Source organism: Macaca nemestrina, chromosome 5, assembly GCF_043159975.1.
Source record: "Macaca nemestrina isolate mMacNem1 chromosome 5, mMacNem.hap1, whole genome shotgun sequence".
Classification (NCBI taxonomy): domain Eukaryota; kingdom Metazoa; phylum Chordata; class Mammalia; order Primates; family Cercopithecidae; genus Macaca; species Macaca nemestrina.
This window is the reverse complement of record NC_092129.1, coordinates 176256150-176260830: the sequence shown is the minus strand read 5'-3', so window position 1 is coordinate 176260830 and position 4681 is coordinate 176256150. Positions and strand designations below refer to the sequence as shown.

General features: G+C 39.4%; 1 pseudogene; it reads left to right on the top strand.

Annotated features, from left to right (window-relative positions):
* Positions 1-488: 488 nt before the first annotated feature.
* LOC105487396 (glutaredoxin-1 pseudogene) lies at positions 489-1097 on the top strand (annotated as a pseudogene).
* The last annotated feature ends 3584 nt before the right edge of the window (positions 1098-4681 follow it).

Here is a 4681-nt window from a genome sequence, read left to right as displayed (position 1 = left end):
GTGTCAAGGGCAGCCAGAAAGGTCAAGTTACCCACAAAGGGAAGCCCATCAGACTAACAGTGGATCTCTCAGCAGAAACCCTACAAGCCAGAAGAGAGTGGGGGCCAATATTCAACATTCTTAAAGAAAAGAATTTTCAACCCAAAATTTCATATCTAGCCAAACTAAGCTTCATAAGTGAAGAAGAAATAAAATCCTTTACAGACAAGCAAATGCTGAGAGATTTTTGTCACCACCAGGCCTGCCTTACAAGAGCTCCTGAAGGAAGCACTAAACATGGAAAGAAACAACTGGTACCAGCCACTGCAAAAACATGCCAAATTATAAAGATCATCAATGCTACGAAGAAACTGCATCAATTAACGGGCAAAATAACCAGCGAACATCATAATGACAGGATCAACTTCACACATAACAATATTAGGCTCAATACCCCAAGCAATACCTGCAACTGAGGATTCTTCCTGGGGAGACCGCAGCCCATTGGCATGGCTCAAGAGTTTGTGAACAGCAAAATCCAGCCTGAGAAGGTGGTTGTGTTCATCAAGCCCACCTGCCCATACTGCAGGAGGGCCCAAGAGATCCTCAGTCAATTGCCCATCAAACAAGGGCTTCTGGAATTTGTCGATATCACAGCTACCAACCACACTAATGAGATTCAAGATTATTTGCAACAGCTCACGGGAGTAAGAACGGTTCCTCGAGTCTTTATCGGTAAAGATTGTATAGGCGGATGCAGTGATCTAGTCCCTATGCAACAGAGTGGGGAATTGCTGACACGGCTAAAGCAGATTGGAGCTCTGCAGTAACCACAGGGCCAAGAAGGTTGACGGGCCATCTTGGTTTTCTTCTGGATGTGCTCTTTGGTTTTCAGAAGACTGTGACAAGTTCTGGCCCAGGATTCCCTCACTGACCCTCAACTGTTCTCTTTGGCACACGTTTCTTACTGTTCTCCACGTGTCGGCATGTCTCTACCTCTAAGCCAGTGTTTTTCAACTATGTTTATCCAGACTCCTTCTCCACAATGATGAATCCATAGTTGGTTATCTGCTACTGTCCATTAGCTGAAATCATTTTGCTGCTTGACTTTTTGGAGTTTGTATTATGAAATCAGTGGGTATTTTGTTGTTGTTGTTGTTGTTTTTTTTTTTTTTTGAGATGTGTTCTTTCAAACTACATGCATCTCTCCACTCAACCCCACCCTATCCCATCCCACCTTGAAAATCACTGCTCCGAACCAGTGTTCTCCACCTTGTCCTCCATAGATCTCATAGGAAATGTTCAGCAATTCTGTGAAAGGTCACAGGACCCAATTGGAGAAATCATATGAAAAGCATAGTTGGTCTTGGCGTCATATGGATCAGAGGCACAAGTGCAGACAGAGGCTGTGGTCATGCGGAACACTCTGTTATTTAAGATGGCTATCCAGATAATCCTGAACACTGTGTATTTGTTTGATTTAGACTACCAGCAACGATTAAAGCACGAAGTGTAAAACATCTGAGAAAACTTACAGCCCCCTACACCAAGAGTGTATCTGTGAAAGAGCCCCCACACTTTGAAAACTTAAGAATCCCTTATGAAGTTTGCCTGTTCTAGAATTGTAAGATTGTTAATTTCCTTCTTCAGTCTTTAGTGACAACACTTAATTTCTTTTCTAATAAAAAAAAACCTGTAGATGAAAAAAAAAAGCAATATTAACCTTAAATGTAAATGGGCTAAATACCCCAGTTAAAAGACACAGACTGGCAAATTGGATAGAGTTAAGACCCATCACTGTGCTGTATTCAGGAGACCCATCTCACGTGCAAACACGCACATAGACTCAAAATAAAGGGATGAAGGAAGATCTACCAAGCCAATGGAAAGCAAAAAAAAAAAAAAAAAAAAAAGCAGGGGTTGCAATCCTAGTCTCTGACAAAACAGACTTTAAACCAACAAAGTTCAAAAGAGACAAAGAAGGCCATTACATAATGGTAAAGGGACCAATTCAACAAGAAGACCTGACTATCCTAAATATATATGCACCCCATACAGGAGCACCCAGATTCATAAAGCTAGTCCTTAGAGACCTACAAAGAGCCTTAGACTCCCACACAATAATAGGAGACTTTAACACCCCACTGTCAATATTAGACAGATCAATGAGACAGAAGGTTAACAAGGATATCTAGGACCTGAACTCAGCTCTGCAACAAACAGACCTAATAGACAACTACAGAACTATCCACCCCAAATAAACAGAATATACATTCTTCTCAGCACCACATCACACTTACTCTAAAACTGACCACATAATTGGAAGTAAAGCACTCCTCAGTAAATGTAAAACAACAGAAATCACAACAAACTGTCTCTCAGACCATAGTGCAATCAAATTAGAACTCAGGACTAAGAAACTCTCTCAAAACCGCACAACTGCATGGAAACTGAACAACTTGCTCCTTAATGATTACTGGGCAAATAACAAAATAAAGGCAGAAATAAAGATGTTCTTTGAAACCAATGAGAACAAAGACACAACATACCAGAATCTCTGGGACACATTTAAAGCAGTGTGTAGAGGGAAATTTATAGCACTAAATGCTCACAACAGAAAGCAGGACAGATCTAAAATCAACCCCCTAACATCACAATTAAAAGAACTAGAGAAGCAAGAACAAACAAATTCAAAAGCTAGCAGAAGACAAGAAATAACTAAGATTAGAGCAGAACTGAAAGAGATAGAGACACAAAAAACACTTCAAAAAAAAAAAAATCAATGAATCCAGGAGCCGGTTTTTTAAAAAGATCAACAAAATTGATAGAGTGTTAGCAAGACTAATAAAGACGAAAAGAGAGAAGAATCAAATAGACACAATAAAAAATGATAAAGGGGATATCACCACTGATCCCACAGAAATACAAACTACCATCAGAGTAAATACTATAAACATCTCTACATAAATAAACTAGAAAACCTAGAAGAAATGGATAATTTCCTGGACACTTACGCTGTTCCAAGACTAAACCAGGAAGAAGTTGAATCCCTGAATAGACCAATAGCAGGCTCTGAAATTGAGGGAATCATTAATAACCTACCAACCAAAAAAAGTCCAGGACCAGACGGATTCACAGCCAAACTCTACCAGAGGTACAAGGAGGAGTTGGCACCATTCCTTCTGAAACTATTCCAATCAATAGAAAAAGAGGGAATCCTCCCTAACTCATTTTACGAGGCCAACATCATCCTGATACCAAAGCCTGACAGAGATACAACAAAAAAAGAGAATTTTAGACCAATATCCCGGATGAACATCGATGCAAAAATCCTCAATAAAATACTGGCAAACTGAATCCAGCAGCACATCAAAAAGTTTATCTACCATGATTAAATGGGCTTCATCCCTGGGATGCAAGGCTGGTTCAACATACGCAAATCAATAAACGTAATCCAGCATATAAACAGAACCAAAGACAAAAACCACATGATTATCTCAATAGATGCAGAAAAGGCCTTTGACAAAATTCAACAGCCTTCATGCTAAAAACTCTCAATAAATTCGGTATTGATGGAACGTATCTCAAAATAATAAGAGCTATTTATGATAAACCCACAGCCAATATCATACTCAATGGGCAAAAACTGGAAGCATTCCCTTTGAAAACTGGCACAAGACAGGGATGCCCTCTCTCACCACTCCTATTCAACATAGTGCTGGAAGTTCTGGCTAGGGCAATCAGGCAAGAGAAAGAAATCAAGGGTATTCAGTTAGGAAAAGAAGAAATCAAATTGTCCCTGTGTGCAGATGACATGATTGTATATTTAGAAAACCCCATTGTCTCAGCCCAAAATCTCCTTAAGCTGAATAGCAACTTCAGCAGAGTCTCAGGATACAAAATCAATGTGCAAAAATCACAAGCATTCTTATACACCAGTAACAGACAGAGAGCCAAATCATGAATAAACTCCCATTCACAATAGCTTCAAAGAGAATAAAATATCTAGGAATCCAACTTACAAGGGATGTAAAGGACCTCTTCAAGGAGAACTACAAATCACTGCTCAGTGAAATAAAAGAGGACACAAACAAATGGAAGAACATACCATGCTCATGGATAGGAAGAATCAATATCGTGAAAATGGCCATACTGCCCAAGGTAATTTGTAGATTCAATGCCATCCCCATTAAGCTACCAATGACTTTCTTCACAGAATTGGAAAAAAATGCTTTAAAGTTCATATGGAACCAAAAAAGAGCCCGCATTGCCAAGACAATCCTAAGCCAAAAGAACAAAGCTGGAGGCATCACACTACCTGACTTCAAACTATACTATGAGGCTACAGTAACCAAAACAGCATGGTACTGGTACCAAAACAGAGATATAGACCAATGGAACAGAACAGAGCGCTCAGAAATAATACCACACATCTACAGCCATCCAATCTTTGACAAACCTGACAAAAACAAGAAATGGGGAAAAGATTCCCTATTTAATAAATGGTGCTGGGAAAACTGGCTAGCCATAAGTAGAAAGCTGAAATTGGATCCTTTCCTTACTCCTCATACAAAAATTAATTCAAGATGGATTAGAGACTTAAATGTTAGACCTAAAACCATAAAAACCCTAGAAGAAAACTTTGGTAATACCATTCAGGACATAGCCATGGGCAAGGACTTCATGTCTAAAACACCAAAGC